General features: G+C 39.4%; 1 non-coding gene across 1 annotated transcript; it reads right to left on the reverse strand.

The window, feature by feature from the left end:
• Positions 1–17,672: 17,672 nt before the first annotated feature.
• Positions 17,673–17,780, reverse strand: LOC148579758 (small nucleolar RNA R71). Its single transcript, XR_015895784.1, has one exon. It is a non-coding gene; the product is annotated as a small nucleolar RNA R71 (small nucleolar RNA).
• Between the last annotated feature and the right edge of the window lie 1,817 nt (positions 17,781–19,597).

Consider the following 19,597-nt stretch of genomic DNA (forward strand, 5'->3'; position numbering starts at 1 on the left):
AAAGCTATGAATGTCCTATGAATCCATCACCTTTCTTAAATAAAAAGAGTATTTTTAATTGAAAAAAAAAAGAAGTACATGAATTTCAAATTTTAAAACAGTTTAATTATTTTGATGTGGTGGCAATACTATTATTTTCTGAATGAATGCTTGAACAGTGCATATTTTTGAATTTGATTGTTTATGAATATTAAAATTGTTGGCTCTTGAAAGAATGATGGGAAAAGGAGAAATGTTATCTGATGATCTGAAAAATCATAAAATTGATTCTTGAAGTAAGGAAAAGCAGTGAAAAGCTTGCAAAAAAAAAAAAGAAGAGGCAAAAAAAAAAAAAAGAAAAGAGAGAAAAGAAAAAGAAAAGCAAGCAGAAAAAGCCAATACCCCTTTAAACCAAAAGGCAAGGGTGATGAAAAGGATCCAAGGCTTTGAGCATTAGTGGATAGGAGGACCTACAGGAATAAAATCCTGGCCTAAGCGGCTAAACCAAGCTGTCCCTAACCATGTGCTTGTGGCGTGAAGGTGTCAAGTGTAAACTTGAGACTGAGCGGTTAAAGTCGAGGTCCAAAGCAAAAAGAAGAGTGTGCTTAAGAACCCTGGACACCTCTAATTGGGAACTCTAGCAAAGCCGAGTCACAATCTGAAAAGGTTTACCCAGTTATATGTCTGTGGCATTTATGTATCCGGTGGTAATACTGGAAAACAAAGTGCTTAGGGCCACAGCCAAGACTCATAAAGTAGTTGTGTTCAAGAATCAACATACTTAACTAAGAGAATCAATAACACTATCTGGATTCTAAGTTCCTATAGATGCCAATCATTCTTAACTTCAAGGAATAAAGTGAGTTGCCAAAACTGTTCAGAAGCAAAAAAAAGCTAAAAGCCCCGCTCATCTAATTAATACTGATCTTCATAGATGTTTTTGGAATTCATTGTATATTCTCTTCTTTTTATCCTATTTGATTTTCAGTTGCTTGGGGACAAGCAACATTTTAAGTTTGGTGTTGTGATGAGCGGATAATTTATACGCTTTTTGGCATTGTTTTTAGTATGTTTTTAGTATATTTTAATTAGTTTTTATTATATTTTTATTAGTTTTTATTTAAAATTAACTTTTCTGGTCTTTACTATGAGTTTGTATGTTTTTCTGTGATTTCAGGTATTTTCTAACTGAAATTGAGGGACCTGAGCAAATATCTGATTCAGAGGCTGAAAAAGGACTGCAGATGCTGTTGGATTCTGACCTCCCTACACACAAAGTGGATTTTCTAGAGCTACAGAAGCCCAATTAGCTCACTCTCACTTGCGTTGAAAAGTAGACATCATGGGCTTTCCAGCAATATATAATACTTCATACTTTGCCCGAGATTTGATGGCCCAAATAGGCGTTCCAAGTCAGCCCAAAGAATTCTGGCGTTTAACGCCGAAACTGGCATAAAAACTTTTAAACGCCCAAACAAGCACAAAAGCTGGTGTTTAACTCCAAGAAAAGTCTCTACACATGAAAGCTTCAATGCTCAGCCCAAGCACATACCAAGTGGGCCCTGGAAGTGGATTTTTACACTAAACACCCTAGCTTACTCATTTTCTGTAACCCTAGGTCACCAGTTTACTATAAAAACTACTTTTAGTGATTCATCTTGTACCTCATGACATTCTACACGTTTCATATTGTATCTTCTACGGTATGAGTCTCTAAACCCCATTGTTGGGGGTGAGGAGCTTTGCTGTTCTTCATGAATTAATGCAATTACTACTGTTTTCCATTCTATCACGCTTGCTTCTATTCTAAGATATTCATTCACACTTCAACCTGATGAATGTGATGATCCGTGACAATCATCATCATTCTCACCTATGAACGCGTGCCTGACAACCACCTCCGTTCTACCTTAGATTGAATGCATATCTCTTAGCCTCATGATTCAGATCAGAGTCTTCGTGATATAAGCTAGAATTATTGGCGGCCATTCCTGAGATCCGGAACATCTAAACCTTGTCTGTGGTATTCTGAGTAGGATCTGGGAAGGGATGGCTGTGACGAGCTTCAAACTCGCGAGTGTTGGGCATGTGACAGACGCAAAAGGATCAATGGATCCTATTCCAGCATGATCGAGAACCGACAGATGATTAGCCGTGCGGTGACAGTGCATTTGGAACATTTTCACTGAGAGGACGGGAAGTAGCCATTGACAACGATGATGCCCAACTTAAAGCTTGCCATGGAAGGAGCCTTGCGTGCATGAAGAAGAAGATAGTAGGAAAGCAGAGATTCAGAAGACAAAGCATCTCCAAAGCCTCAACCTGTTCTTCATTACTGCATAACAAGTATTTATTTCATGTTCTTTTACTTTTTACAATCAAATCTGAGAATTATTGATATCCTGACTAAGAGTTATAGTGCACGAATTATGAATCACACTTTTCACAACTCGTACCACTGACCAGCAAGTGCACTGGGTCGTCCAAGTAATACCTCACGTGAGTAAGGGTCGAATCCCACGGAGATTGTTGGTTTGAAGCAATCTATGGTTATCTTGTAAATCTTAGTCAGGAAGTCAATTATGTTTATCATTTGTATTGCAAATAAACAATAGAGCATGGATTAAAGGTTACTTGTTATGCAATAATGGAGAATATGTTGGAGTTTTGGAGATGCTTTGTCTTCGGAGTCTCTGCTTTCCTCTGTCTTCTTGTTCACGCACGCACGTCCTCCTATGGCAAGCTGTGTGTTGGTGGATCACCGTTGTCAATGGCTACCTTCCATCCTTCCAGTGAAAACTACGCTCACGCGCTCTGTCACAGCACGGCTAATCACCGGTTGGTTCTCAATCCGGTTGGAATAGGATTTACTATCCTTTTGCGTCTGTCACTAACGCCCAGCCTTCAGGAGTTTGAAGCTCGTCACAGTCATTCAATCCTTGAATCCTACTCGGAATACCACAGACAAGGTTTAGACTTTCCGGATTCTCATGAATGTTGCCATCAGTTCTAGCTTATACCACGGAGATTCTGATTAAGGAATCTAAGAGATACTCATTCAATCGTATATAGAACGGAGGTGGTTGTCAGGCACACGTTCATGATTTGAGGAAGGTGATGAGTGTCACAGATCATCACCTCCATCACAGTTAAGCGCGAATGAACATCTTAGATAGGAACAAGCGTGTTTGAATGGAAAACAGAAATACTTGCATTAATTCATCGAGACACAACAGAGCTCCTCACCCCCAACAATGGGGTTTAGAGACTCATGCCGTCAGAGAATACAAAGTTTAGATCTAAAATGTCATGAGATACAAAATAAGTCTCTAAAAGTTGTTTAAATACTAAACTAGTAGCCTAGGTTTACAAAAAATGAGTAGACTATGATGGATGATGCAGAGATCCACTTCTGGGGCCCACTTGGTGTGTGCTGGAGCTGAGATTTAAGTGAGTCACGTGCAGAGGCCATTTGTGGAGTTGAACGCCAGTTTTTGTGCCAGTTTGGGTGTTCAACTCCAGCTTTTGATCCTTTTCTGGCGCTGGACGCCAGAATTGGGCAGAGAACTGGCGTTGAACGCCAGTTTACGTTGTCTATCCTTGTGCAAAGTATGGACTATTATATATTTCTGAAAGCCCTGGATGTCTACTTTCCAACGCAATTGGAAGCATTCCATTTCGAGTTCTGTAGCTCCAGAAAATCTACTTTGAGTGCAGGGAGGTCAGAATCCAACAGCATCAGCAATCCTTTTTCAGCCTGAATCAGATTTTTGCTCAGCTCCCTCAATTTCAGCCAGAAAAATACCTGAAATTACAGAAAAACACACAACTCATAGTAAAGTCCAGAAATATGAATTTTTCCTAAAAACTAATGAAAATAGACTAAAAACTAACTAAAACATACTCAAAACTATATGAAATTAACTCCAAAAAGCGTATAAAATATCCGCTCATCACAACACCAAACTTAAACTGTTGCTTGTCCTCAAGCAACTAGACAAATAAAATAGAAGACTAATAGGTTGAGAAGTAATAATATCTCAGAGTTTTTGAGTGAAGCTCAGATTCTAATTAGATGAGCGGGACTAGTAGCTTTTTGCTTCTGAACAGTTTTGGCATCTCACTTTATCCATTGAAGCTCAGAGTGATTGGCCTCCCAGCAAGCGCTTCTTTATTGTCTTTAGCTAGACCTTGCTGAGCTTTTAATCTAGCTTCAGCCTTGAGCATTTTTGCTCAATGTTTCCTTCAAGATAATGCTTGATTCTCTGTCCATTGACAATGAACTTCTTATCAGAATCAATATCTTGAAGCTCCACATAACCATATGGTGACACACTTGTAATCACGTATGGTCCCCTCCACCGGGATTTCAGTTTCCCGGGGAATAGCCTGAGTCTAGAGTTAAACAACAGGACCTTCTGTCCTGGTTCAAAAATTCTAGATGACAGCTTTCTGTCATGCCATTTTTTTTATTTTTCTTTATAAAGCTTGGCATTTTCGAAAGCTGTGAATCTGAATTCCTCTAGCTCATTTAGCTGGAGCAATCGTTTTTCTCCTGCTAATTTGGCATCAAAGTTTAGGAATCTGGTTGCCCAGTAGGCCTTATGTTCCAGTTCCACGGGCAGGTGACATGCCTTACCATACACGAGTTGGTATGGAGATGTCCCTATGGGGTCTTGAATGCTGTCCTGTAAGCCCACAGAGCATCATCCAGGCTCCGTGCCCAATCCTTTCTACGGGTGTTTACTGTCCGTTCCAGGATTCTCTTTAATTCTTTGTTAGAGACTTCAGCTTGCCCATTGGTTTGTGGATGATATGGAGTGGCCACCTTGTGGCGAATTCCATACCGAACCATGGCAGAGTAAAGCTGTTTATTGCAGAAGTGAGTGCCCCCATCACTGATTAGTACTCTAGGGACACCAAACCTGCTAAAGATATATTTCAGGAGGAACTTCAGCACTGTTTTAGTATCATTGGTGGGTGTGGCAATAGCCTCTACCCATTTTGATACATAGTCAACTGCCACCAGAATATAAGTGTTTGAGTATGATGGTGGGAAAGGTCCCATGAAGTCAATTCCCCATACGTCAAACAACTCAATTTCCAAGATTCCTTGTTGAGGCATGGCGTAACCATGAGGCAGGTTACCAGCTCTTTGGCAACTGTCACAATTATGTACAAACTCTCGGGAATCTTTATAGAGTGTGGGCCAATAGAAGCCACATTGGAGGACCTTGGTGGCTGTTCGCTCACCTCCAAAATGGCCTCCATATTGAGATCCATGGCAATGCCTCAGGATCCTCTGTGCTTCTTCTCTAGGCACACACCTACGGATAGTTCCGTCTGCACATCTCTTAAAGAGATAAGGTTCATCCCACAAGTAGTACTTTGCATCAGTAATTAATTTCTTCTTTTGTATCCTGTTGTACTCCTTGGGTATGAACCTTGCAGCTTTATAGTTTGCAATATCGGCAAACCATGGTGCTTCCTGAATGGCGAATAAATGCTCATCAGGAAACGTCTCAGAGATCTCAAGAGAAGGGAGGGACGTCCCTTCCACTGGCTCTATCCGGGACAGATGATCAGCCACTTGGTTCTCTGTCCCTTTTTTGTCTCTTATTTCTATATCAAATTCTTGTAGAAGCAATACCCATCTGATGAGCCTGGGTTTTGAATCCTGCTTTGTGAGTAGATATTTAAGAGCAGCATGGTCAGTATACACAATCACTTTTGATCCTACTAAGTATGATCTGAACTTGTCAATGGCGTAAACCACTGCAAGTAATTCTTTTTCTGTCGTTGTGTAATTTTTCTGGACATCATTTAGAACGCGACTGGCATAGTAAATGACATGCAGAAGCTTGTCATGCCTCTGTCCCAATACTGCACCAATGGCATGATCACTGGCATCACACATTAGCTCAAATGGTAATGTCCAGTCTGGTGCAGAAATGACTGGTGCTGTGACCAGCTTAGCTTTCAGCGTTTCAAACGCCTGCAGGCACTTTGTGTCAAACACAAATGGCGTGTCAGCAGCTAGCAGATTGCTTAGAGGTTTTGCGATTTTTGAAAAATCCTTTATAAACCTCCTATAGAATCCTGCATGCCCCAGAAAGCTTCTGATTGCCTTAACATTGGCAGGTGGTGGTAATTTTTCAATTACCTCTATTTTTGCTTGATCCACCTCTATTCCCTTGTTTGAGATTTTATGCCCAAGAACAATTCCTTCAGTCACCATGAAGTGACACTTTTCCCAGTTTAAAACTAGGTTGGTTTCTTGGCATCTTTTCAGAACAAGTTTCAGGTGATCAAGACAGGAGCTGAATGAGTCTCCATATACTGAGAAGTCATCCATGAAGACTTCCAGAAATTTTTCCACCATGTCAGAGAAAATAGAGAGCATGCATCTCTGGAAGGTTGCAAGCGCATTACATAGCCCAAATGGCATCCTTCTATAAGCAAACACTCCGGATGGACATGTGAATGCTATTTTCTCTTGATCCTGGGGATCTACTGCAATCTGGTTATAACCTGAGTAGCCATCCAAAAAGCAGTAATAATCATGACCTGCTAGTCTTTCTAGCATCTGGTCTATGAATGGTAAAGGAAAATGATCCTTTCTGGTGGCTGTATTGAGCCTTCTGTAGTCAATACACATGCGCCACCCCGTAACTGTTCTTGTAGGAACCAGTTTATTTTTTTCATTATGAATCACTGTCATGCCTCCCTTTTTTGGGACGACTTGAACAGGGCTCACCTAGGGGCTATCAGAAAAAGGATAAATAATCCCAGCCTCTAGTAACTTGGTGACCTCTTTCTGCACCACTTCCTTCATGGCTGGATTTAGCCGCCTCTGTGGTTGAACCACTGGTTTGGCATTATCCTCTAATAGGATTTTGTGCATGCATCTAGCTGGGCTTATGCCCTTAAGGTCACCTATGGACCACCCAAGAGCTGTCTTGTGTGTCCTTAGCACTTGAATAAGTGCTTCCTCTTCTTGTGAATTTAAAGCAGAGCTTATGATCACTGGAAAAGTGTCAACTTCTCCCAGAAATGCATATTTCAAGGATGGTGGTAGTGGCTTGAGCTCGGGTTTAGGAGGTTTTTCCTCTTTCAGAAGAAAGTTCAGAGGCTCTTTCATGTCCCCTGAATCCTCCAAATCAGGCTGAACATCTTTAAAGATGTCTTCCAACTCTGATTCGAGACTCTCAGCCATGTTGATCTCTTCTACCAAAGAGTCAATAAGATCAACTTTCATGCAGTCTGTTGATATGTCTAAATGCTGCATGGCTTTGACAGCATTCAACTTGAACTCATCATCGTTGACTCTCAGGGTTATTTCCCCTTGTTGGACGTCAATGAGGGATCGTCCAGTTGCTAGGAAGGGTCTTCCTAGAATGAGAGTAGCACTCTTGTGCTCCTCCATTTCCAGCACAACAAAGTCAGTGGGAAAGGCGAATGGCCCAACTCTGACAATCATGTCCTCAATCACGCCTGATGGGTATTTAGTAGAACCATCAGCAAGTTGGAGACATATCCGGGTTGGTTTAACTTCTTCAGTTAAGCCAAGCTTCCTGATAGTGGATGCAGGTATTAGGTTGATGCTTGCCCCAAGATCGCATAAAGCTGTCTTGGTGCAATTATCTTCTAATATGCATGGTATCAGAAAGCTCCCAGGGTCTTTAAGCTTTTCAGGAAAGCTCTTCAGAATGACTGCACTGCATTCTTCAGTGAGGAGAACTCTTTTTATTTCTCTCCAATCCTTCTTATGACTCAAGATCTCTTTCATGAACTTGGAATAAGAAGGTATTTGCTCAAGTGCTTCTGCAAATGGAATCTTTATTTCAAGAGTCCTGAGGTAATCTGCAAAGCGAGCAAATTGCTTATCCTGCTCCTCTTTCCGGAGTTTTTGAGGATAAGGTATCTTGGCTTTATATTCTTCAACCTTAGTTGCTGCAGGTTTATTGCCTACAGAAGTGGTTGAAGAAGCCTTTTTAGAGGGGTTGTTATCAGCATTTGTGTGTGTCTGATCCCTCACTGGCACTTGAGTGCCAGAGTTAGAAGCTGGAGTGAAACTAGACGCCAGCTCCTTGTCTGCTCCTGGCGTCTGAACGCCAGAACTGTGCTCTTTCTGGGCGTTCAGCGCCAGATCCTGCCCATTTTGGGCGTTCAACGCCAGATCCTTGCCCATTTCTGGCGTTGAACGCCAGTCCTGCTGTATTTCTGGCGTTGAACGCCAGTTTTGGCCATGGTCTGGGCGTTCAGCGCCATCCTTCCACCAATTTTCTGGCGTTTTAGCGCCAGAATTATTTTTCCCTGGGCTCTTACTGTCCTCAGTTGAATTTTGGGTGGTTTGCTCATTTCTTAGCTTTTTGCTGCCTTGAGGTGGGGTATTTAATGTTTTCCCACTTCTTTGTTGAACTGCTTGGCATTCCTCTGCTATTTGCTTTGACAGCTGCTGCTTTGTTTGCTTGAACTGTTCGTCCATATGTATATTAGCCATCCTTGTCTCTTGTAACCTGTCTTTAAATTCGGCTAGCTGCTTTGTTAGAAAGTCCAATTGCTGATTGAATTCAGCAGCTTGTTTTACAGGATTGAGTTCAGCAGTTACTGTTTTAACCTCTTCATTCATGGAAGGGTTGCTGCTTAGGTACAGATGCTGATTCCTGGCAACTGTATCAATGAGCTCTTGAGCCTCTTCAATTGTCTTTCTCATGTGGATAGATCCACCGGCCGAGTGATCAAGAGACATCTGAGCTCCTTCTGCAAGCCCATAATAGAAGATGTCTAACTGAACCCACTCTGAAAACATTTCAGAAGGGCATTTTCGTAGCATCTCTCTGTATCTCTCCCAGGCATCATAAAGAGATTCATTATCTCCTTGTTTAAAGCCTTGGATGTCCAGCCTTAGCTGTGTCATCCGTTTTGGGGGAAAGTACTGATTCAGGAATTTTTCTGTCAGCTGTTTCCATGTCTTTGTGCTGGCCTTAGGTTGGTTATTCAACCACCTCTTAGCTTGATCTTTTACAGCAAATGGAAACAGTAATAGTCTGTAGACATCCTGATCTATTTCTTTATCATGTACTGTGTCAGCAATTTGTAAAAATTGTGCCAGAAACTCTGTAGGTTCTTCCTGTGGAAGACCGGAATACTAGCAGCTTTGCTGCACCATGATAATGAGCTGAGGATTCAACTCAAAGCTACTAACTCCAATGGAGGGTATGCAGATACTACTCCCATATGAAGCAGTAGAGGGGTTTGAATATGACCCCAGAGTCCTCCTGGACTGTTCATTTCCACTTAGATCCATGATGGAGAAGGGGAGATGATGTAAAATAGGAAAAATATTTTTATTTATTTATTTATATATTTATTTCGAAAATGAAATAAATTAAAATAGAATAAATAAAAATTGAGTGAAGATTTTTGAAAAACTGAGGAGAGAGAAAGTGGTTAGGAAATTTTGAAAAGGATGTGATGATTTTGAAAAAAAAGTTTTAAATTTTGAAATAAAAAAATCTGAATTTTAGAAATATATTTCGAAAATTCGTTTTTAAAAAAGTGAGAAAAGGTATTTTTGATTTTTTAAGAGGAAAGAGAAAAACAATAAGATAGCACAAGATTTGAAATTTTTAGATCTAATGCTCCCTATTTTCAGAAATTTTGGGGGAAAAACACCAAGGAACACCAAACTTAAAAATTTTAAGATCAAGTCACCAGGAAAACTCAAGAACACGAAGAAAGAACACCAGACTTAAAATTTTTAGAAAACCAAACCAAAATTTTCGAAAATTTTAAGGAAAATCAACAAGAAAACACCAAACTTAAAGTTTGGCACAGGATCTAATAGAGAAATTATTTTTGAAAACTATTTTTTAAAAAGAAAATAAGGATTCTAAAATTTTAACACGACAATAATAAGGGACTCTAAATAAAAAAAGAAATTTTTCCTAATCTAAGCAACAAAATAATCCGTCAGTTGTTCAAACACGAACAATCCCCGGCAACGGCGCCAAAAACTTGGTGCACGAATTATGAATCACACTTTTCACAACTCGTACCACTGACCAGCAAGTGCACTGGGTCGTTCAAGTAATAACTCACGTGAGTAAGGGTCGAATCCCACGGAGATTGTTGGTTTGAAGCAATCTATGGTTATCTTGTAAATCTTAGTCAAGAAGTCAATTATGTTTATCAGTTGAATTGCAAATAAACAATAGAGCATGGATTAAAGGTTACTTGTTATGCAATAATGGAGAATATGTTGGAGTTTTGGAGATGCTTTGTCTTCTGAGTCTCTGCTTTCCTCTGTCTTCTTGTTCACGCACACACGTCCTCCTATGGCAAGCTGTGTGTTGGTGGATCACCGTTGTCAATGGCTACCTTCCATCCTTCCAGTGAAAACTACGCTCACGCGCTCTGTCACAGCACGGCTAATCACCGGTTGGTTCTCGATCCGGTTGGAATAGGATTTACTATCCTTTTGCGTCTGTCACTAATGCCCAGCCTTCAGGAGTTTGAAGCTCGTCACAGTCATTCAATCCTTGAATCCTACTCGGAATACCACAGACAAGGTTTAGACTTTCCGGATTCTCATGAATGCCGCCATCAGTTCTAGCTTATACCACGGAGATTCTGATTAAGGAATCTAAGAGATACTCATTCAATCGTATATAGAACGGAGGTGGTTGTCAGGCACACGTTCATGATTTGAAGAAGGTGATGAGTGTCACAGATCATCACCTCCATCACAGTTAACCGCGAATGAACATCTTAGATAGGAACAAGCGTGTTTGAATGGAAAACAGAAATACTTGCATTAATTCATCGAGACACAGCAGAGCTCCTCACCCCCAACAATAGGGTTTAGAGACTCATGCCGTCAGATAATACAAAGTTTAGATCTAAAATGTCATGAGATACAAAATAAGTCTCTAAAAGTTGTTTAAATACTAAACTAGTAGCCTAGGTTTACAAAAAATGAGTAGACTATGATGGATGATGCAGAGATCCACTTCTGGGGCCCACTTGGTGTGTGCTGGAGCTGAGATTTAAGTGAGTCACGTGCAGAGGCCATTTGTGGAGTTGAACGCCAGTTTTTGTGCCAGTTTGGGCGTTCAACTCCAGCTTTTGATCCTTTTCTGGCGCTGGACGCCAGAATTGGGCAGAGAACTGGCGTTGAACGCCAGTTTACGTCGTCTATCCTTGTGCAAAGTATAGACTATTATATATTACTGGAAAGCCCTGGATGTCTACTTTCCAACGCAATTGGAAGCATGCCATTTAGAGTTTTGTAGCTCCAGAAAATTCACTTTGAGGTCAGGGAGGTCAGAATCCAACAGCATCAGCAGTCCTTTTTCAGCCTGAATCAGATTTTTGCTCAGCTCCCTCAATTTCAGCCAGAAAAATACCTGAAATTACAGAAAAACACACAACTCATAGTAAAGTCCAGAAATATGAATTTTTCCTAAAAACTATTGAAAATAGACTAAAAACTAACTAAAACATACTCAAAACTATATGAAATTAACTCCAAAAAGTGTATAAAATATCCACTCATCAAGTTACAAGATAACCATAGCTTGCTTCAAGCCGACAATCTCCGTGGGATCGACCCTTACTCACGTAAGGTATTACTTGGACGACCCAGTGCACTTGCTGGTTAGTTGTGCGGAGTTGCAAAAGTGTGATTGTAATTTCGTGCACCAGGATACAACACAATAATTCACTCAACTACAAAGGAAACATCCTTCCGGTTAGTCTACGGTTCAGATGCAATGATACCAGTGGAGGTCTCCCAATCCTCACTGCGCACTGAAATGGCCGACCACACTACAAAAGACATAGCTCGCCAATCCGAACTTGACCTCATAGAAGAAGTTAGATCGTCCACAGCAATCAAACAATTGGGTATGCAACAACTAATCGCTCAAAGATATAATAAAAGACTTCACCCAAGGTCTTTCCAAGTAAATGACCTCGTGCTCAGAAAAACAAAACAAGCTAGACAACCATCAACCCATGGGAAACTAGCAGCCAATTGGGAAAACCCTTACCGAATCACAGAAGTCATCGGCAATAGAGCTTACCGACAACAAATCTTAGATGGTAAATATCTGCCTAATACTTGGAATGTATCTTCTTTAAAGCTATATTACAGTTAAAACCAGGGATAGGAAAGTACTCTTTTTCCTACTACCAAGATTTTTCCCAAAAAAGGGATTTTGCTTAGAGAGGTTTTAACGAGGCTAGCCTACTTGGGCCTTTGAAATCAAAGGTTTTAGAATAAATAAATTTATTATCCAGTCAATACTCTTTGAATTTCATACTTCTTGTGTAGACCCAATTTTCAGTATGCCTAGGACATACCAAAAACTGAGTACTACCAATTTGTCATCCTAATTATTATCTATTATTTATTATATGAGCCTGATTCGTTGTTAAAAGCGTAGTTAGTTAGTGAGGTACCTTTTTTTTCTGAAAACATTTGGATTAATAAATATAATCATTTATAATCAATTCACAAATAAAAACAGATAAAACAGTTATAAACAATCACACATAAATACATCACAAGCAGCTAACAACATTCAGTGATCCAGCCTTTATTAGAGTATAGACTTTTAGTTAGAACACCCCTAGATATAGCTAGATAATAACTATATACATGTACATACATACAACATCTCAGGTCCTGACCTGTTCAAGAGGTCCCTAAGCTGGCACCCAGACTAGCCTAGACTCTATACTCACCTAGTCCCTCCAAACTACTAAAGCGAGGGAAAGTACGTTCTAAGTCTTCAAAACTCAAGTCAGGTGGAACTTCATCAAAAGGTAGAACATCATCTGCTACTCCTCTGCACGATCAGACATTGCCATAGGACGTCTCTCTGGTACCCCATCAAGTAGCCACACAACAGGAGTCTCGTACACAGGATTTAAGTTAAAGTTCGCATACAAACGGGGTGCAGACATTGGCTGGTCTCACAGTATATACATATAAACAGAGAACGGGATTCACCCTAGACTCAGAAGACTATCTAGAGCAGAATCCTCTTCTTGCGAACGGTCATCAGTGAACTATGGTAAGGTACTCTTACTTCCATCTGAAGGGGGAAGGGAGAGAGAAGGGGTAAGAACTGGGGAGTTCTTAGTAGGGTCGGGGTTATTAGTTAAGTTCATTAATTTCGTGTTGTTTAGCAGATAAATCGCAGAATACCGAGAAGCAGTAGACAGAAAAAACAGATAAATAGAGAAAATAAAGAAAACAGAAAGCAAAACACAAACAAAAGAATACAAGAAAACAAAACACAGACACAGTGAATAGAATACAAACAAAGAAGGCATACATTCAAACAACAATCATAACAGAGGAAATGCGCAACCAAGTATGATGCATGTCTGTCCTATGCAGGCCATGAGCTCACGTGTCGGTTTATACCCTGCAGCCCGACATTACCTAGGAACTAGTCCTAGATATGGCTTTATCTCTGTAGGTGAACTTCGGCCTACAGAAACAGCACTCCCATAAGTGAACTTCGGCTTACAGGAATAGTTTAATCACAATACAACAACTTTCTGTAGGTGAATGATGAGCGGATAATTTATACACTTTTTGACATTGTTTTTAGTATGTTTTTAGTAGGATCTAGTTACTTTTAGGGATATTTTTAATAGATTTTGTGTTAAATTCACATTTCTAGACTTTACTATGAGTTTGTGTGTTTTTCTATGATTTCAGATATTTTCTGGCTAAAATTAAGGGACTTGAGCAGAAATCAGATTCAGAGGTTGAAAAAGGACTGCTGATGTTGTTGGATTCTGACCTCCCTGCACTCAAAGTGGATTTTCTGGAGCTACAGAACTCGAAATGGCGCGCTTCCAATTGCGTTGGAAAGTAGACATCCAGGGCTTTCCAGAAATATATAATAGTCCATACTTTGGCCAAGAATTGACGACGTAAACTGGCGTTCAACGCCAGCTTTCTACCCAAATCTGGCGTCCAGCGCCAGAAAAGGATCCAAAACCAGAGTTGAACGCCAGAAATGGATCAAAACCTGGCGTTCAACTCCACAAATGGCCTCTGCACGTGCTACACTTACGCTCAGCCCAAACACACACCAAGTGGGCCCCGGAAGTGGATTTATACATCAAATACTTACTCATGTAAACCCTAGTAGCTAGTTTATTATAAATAGGAACTCTTACTATTGTATTAGGCATCTTTGGATTACCTTATGATCCTTTGATCACGCTTTAGGGGGCTGGCCATCTCGGCCATACCTGGACCTTCACTTATGTATTTTCATACGGTAGAGTTTCTACACTCCATAGATTAAGGTGTGGAGCTCTGCTGTTCCTCAAAGATTAATGCAAAGTACTACTGTTTTCTATTCAATTCTTCTTATTTCGCTTCTAAGATATCCATTCGCACCCAAGAACGTGATGAAGGTGATGATTATGTGTGACGCTCATCATCCTTCTCCCTTATGAACGCGTGCCTGACAAACACTTCCGTTCTACATGAAATAAGCTAGAATGAATATCTCTTAGATCTCCTAACCAGAATCTTCGTGGCGTAAGCTAGAATGATGGCGGCATTCAAGAGAATCCGGAAAGTCTAAACCTTGTCTGTGGTATTCCAAGCAGGATTCAATGATTGAATGACTGTGACGAGCTCCTAACTCGCGATTGCAGGGCGTTAGTGACAGACGCAAAAGGATAGTAAATCCTATTCCAGCATGATCGAGAACCGACAGATGAATAGCCGTGCCGTGACAGGGTGCGTGAGCATATTATTCACTGAGAGGATAAGATGAAGCCATTGACAAGGGTGATGCCTCCAGACGATTAGCCGTGCCGTGACAGGGCATTGGATCATTTTCCCGTGAGATGACCGAAAGTAGCCATTGACAGTGGTGATGTATCACATAAAGCCAGCCATGGAAAGGAATGAGACTGATTGGATGAAGATAGCAGGAAAGCAGAGGTTCAGAAGAACGAAAAGCATCTCCATTCACTTATCTAAAATTCCTACCAATGAATTACATAAGTATCTCTATCCCTATTTTATTATATAATATTCGAAAACACCATTATCAATTTATATCTGCCTGACTGAGATTTGCAAGGTGACCATAGCTTGCTTCATACCAACAATCTCCGTGGGATTCGACCCTTACTCACGTAAGGTATTACTTGGACGACCCAGTGCACTTGCTGGTTAGTTGTATCGAAGTTGTGACAGACAATAAAACTAGATCAGAGCACCAGGCCTTTGAAGCCATGGATATGTATCACAATTTCGTGCACCAAGTTTTTGGTGCCGTTGCCGGGGATTGTTCGAGTTTGGACAACTGAAGGTTCATCTTGTTGATCAGATTAGGTAATTTTCTTTTTGTTTTCTTTTCAAAAATTTTTCAAAAATATTTCAAAATCTTCTCACTTGTTTTCGAAAAAAAAAATGTTTTCAAAAATATTATTTTTCTTCAGAATTTTTAAGAATGAATTCTAGTGTTTCATGAAGCATGTTGAAGCCTATCTGGCTGTAAAGCCATACCCAAACTACTTTGGGATTGGCATTCAACTAATCACTCCAGTCCATGTAATTATATACTAAAGCTTGGCTGGCTATTAAGCCATGCCTGACCCTTTGATTGGAGCTTTAAGACTAACATGGCAAGATTCCTGGAATTCATATTAAAAATTTTGAAATCCTTATTTTTATTTTTCACAATAATTTTTGAAAAAAAAAATAAATAAAAATACAAAAAAAAATTAGAAAATCATAAAATTCAAAAATATTTTTGTGTTTCTTGTTTGAGTCTTGAGTCATGTTATAAGTTTGGTGTCAATTGCATATACATCTTGCATTTTTTCGAAAATATCATGCATTAATAGTGTTCTTCATGATCTTCAAGTTGTTCTTGGTAAGTCTTCTTGTTTGATCTTGATGATTTTTTGTTTTGTGTCTTTTCATGTTTATCATATGCATTCTTGAATTCTTAGTGCGTAAGCATTAAAGAATTCTAAGTTTGGTGTCTTGCATGTTTTCTTTGCATTAAAAATTTTTCAAAAATATGTTCTTGATGTTCATCTTGACATTCAAAGTGTTCTTGGTGTTCATCTTGACACTCATATCATTCATGCATGCATTCATTATTTGATCTAAAAATTTCATGCATTGCATCATTTTTCTTGTTTTTCCCTTGCATCATAAAAATTCAAAAATCAAAAAATATCTTTCCCTTTTTCTCTCATCAAATTCGAAAATTTGAGTTGACTTTTTCAAAAATTTTTAAAATCAAGTTGTTTCTTATGAGTCAAATCAAATTTTCAATTTGAAAATCTTATCTTTTTCAAAAATCAAATCTTTTTCAAATTTCTTAGTTATTTTAGAAAATTCTAAAAATATTTTTTCAAAAATCTTTTTCTTATTTTTATATCAAATTTTCAAAAATAACATAATCAATTAATGTTTTGATTAAAAAATTTGAAGTTTGTTACTTGCTTGTTAAGAAAGATTCAAACTTTAAGTTCTAGAATCATATCTTGTGATTTCTTATGAATCAAGTCATTAATTGTGATTTTAAAAATCAAATCTTTTTCAAAAACTAATTTCTATCATATCTTTTCAAAAAAAATATCTTCTTATCTTATCTTTTTCAAAATTTGATTTCAAAGTATCTTCTCTAACTTCCCAACTTCTAATCTTTTCAAATTTGTTTCAACTAACTAACTAACTTTTTGTTTGTTTCTTAACTTTTTCAAAACTACCTAACTAACTCTCTCTCTCTAATTTTCGAAAATATCTTCCTTCTTTTTCAAAAATTTCTTTTTTTATTAACTAATTATTTTTATTTTTTATATAAAAAAAAATTTGAAAAAAATACTAACCTTTTTCAAAAACTATTTTCAAAAATCACTAACTCTTTTTCAAAAATTGCTTTCGAAAATTCACTTCCCCCTCTCATCTTCTTCTATTTGTTTATTGATATACTAACATCTTTCCTTCAACTCTCCAAAAATCCAAACCCCCTCTCTCTCTGAGTTCAGATTTTCTTCCCTTCTTTTCTTCTACTAACACAAGGATCCCTATACTGTGGTATAAAGGATCCATATTATTATTACTATTTTTTCTGTGCCATCTTATTTGTCATATGAGCAGGAGCAAGGACAAGAACATTCTTGTTAAAGCAGATCCAGAACCTGAAAGGACTCTGAAGAAAAAATTAAGAGAAGCTAAAATACAACAATCCAGAGATAACCTTTCAGAAATTTTCGAACAGGAAAAGGAGATGGCAGCCGAAAATAATAATAATATAAGGAAGATGCTTGGTGACTTCACTGCACCTAATTCCAATTTACATGGAAGAAGCATCTCCATTCCTGCCATTGGAGCAAACAACTTTGAGCTGAAACCTCAATTAGTTTCTCTGATGCAGCAGAACTGCAAGTTTCATGGACTTCCATCTGAAGATCCCTTTCAGTTTTTAACTGAATTCTTGCAGATATGTGATACTGTTAAGACTAATGGAGTAGATCCTGAAGTCTACAGGCTCATGCTTTTCCCTTTTGCTGTAAGAGACAGAGCTAGATTATGGTTGGATTCTCAACCCAAAGACAGCCTGAACTCTTGGGATAAGCTGGTCACGGCTTTCTTAGCCAAGTACTTTCCTCCTCAAAAGCTGAGCAAGCTTAGAGCTGATGTTCAAACCTTCAGACAGAAAGAAGGTGAATCCCTCTATGAAGCTTGGGAAAGATACAAACAGTTGACCAAAAAGTGTCCTTCTGACATGCTTTCAGAATGGACCATCCTGGATATATTCTATGATGGTTTATCTGAGCTATCAAAAATGTCACTGGACACTTCTGCAGGTGGATCCATTCACCTAAAGAAAACGCCTGCAGAAGCTCAAGAACTCATTGACATGGTTGCTAATAACCAGTTCATGTACACTTCTGAAAGGAATCCTGTGAGTAATGGGATGCCTATGAAGAAGGGAGTTCTTGAAGTTGATACTCTGAATGCCATATTGGCTCAGAACAAAATATTGACTCAGCAAGTCAATATAATTTCTCAGAGTCTGCATGGAATGCAAGCTGCATCCAACAGTACTCAAGAGGCATCTTCTGAAGAAGAAGCCTATGATCCTAAGAACCCTGCAATAGCAGAGGTAAATTACTTAGGTGAACCTTATGGAAACACCTATAACTCAACATGGAGAAATCATCCAAATTTCTCATGGAAGGATCAAAAGCCTCAACAAGGCTTTAACAATGGTGGAAGAAACAGGTTCAGCAATAGCAAGCCTTTTCCATCATCAACTCAGCAACAGACAGAGAACTCTGAACAAAATACTTCTAATTTAGCAAATCTAGTCTCTGATCTATCTAAGGCCACTGTAAGTTTCATGAATGAAACAAGGTCTTCCATTAGAAATTTGGAAGCACAAGTGGGCCAGCTGAGTAAAAAGATCACTGAAATCCCTCCTAGTACTCTCCCAAGCAATACAGAAGAGAATCCAAAGGGAGAGTGCAAGGCCATTGACATAAGCGCCATGGCCGAACCTGTGAGGAGAGGAGAGGACGTGAATCCCAAGGAGGAAGACCTCTTGGGACGTCCAGTGATCAATAAGGAGCTTCCCTCTGAGGAACCAAAGGAATCTGAGGCTCATCTAGAGACCATAGAGATTCCATTGAACCTCCTTATGCCCTTCATGAGCTCTGATGAGTATTCCTCTTCTGAAGAGAATAAGGATGTTACTGAAGAGCAAACTGCCAAGTTTCTTGGTGCAATCATGAAGCTAAATGCCAAATTATTTGGCATTGATACTTGGGAAGTTGAACCTCCCTTGTTCATCCATGAACTAAGTGATCTGGATCAACTGACATTGCCTCAGAAGAGACAGGATCCTGGAAAGTTCATAATACCCTGTACCATAGGCACCATGATCTTTAAGGCTCTGTGTGACCTTGGTTCAGGAATAAACTTCATGCCCCTCTCTGTAATAGAGAAACTGGGAATCTATGGGGTGCAAGCTGCTAAAATCTCATTAGAGATGGCAGACAGCTCAAGAAAACAGGCTTATGGACAAGTAGAGGACGTGTTAGTAAAGGTTGAAGGCCTTTACATCCCTGCTGATTTCATAGTCCTGGATACTGGAAAGGAAGAGGATGAATCCATCATCCTAGGAAGACCTTTCCTGGCCACAGCAAGAGCTGTGATCGATGTTGACAGAGGTGAAATATTCCTTCAATGGAATGAGAACTCCCTTGTGTTTAAAACTCAAGGATCTCCCTCTGCAACCATGGAGAGGAAGCAGAAAAAGCTTCTCTCCAAGCAGAGTCAACCAGAGCCCCCACAGTCAAACTCTAAGTTTGGTGTTGGGAGGCCACAACCAAACTCTAAGTTTGGTGTTGAACTCCCATATCCAAACTCTAAGTTTGGTGTTGGAGAGTCTCAACAAAGCTCTGCACATCTGTGAGGCTCCATGAGAGCCCACTGTCAAGCTATTGACATTAAAGAAGCGCTTGTTGGGAGGCAACCCAATGTTTATTTATCTAACTATATTTTTCTTAGTTATGTGTCTTTATAGGTTCATGATCATGAGGAGTC

This window comes from Arachis ipaensis, chromosome B10 (genome assembly GCF_059453495.1).
Source record: "Arachis ipaensis isolate K30076 ecotype BB chromosome B10, ASM5945349v1, whole genome shotgun sequence".
Taxonomy (NCBI): domain Eukaryota; kingdom Viridiplantae; phylum Streptophyta; class Magnoliopsida; order Fabales; family Fabaceae; genus Arachis; species Arachis ipaensis.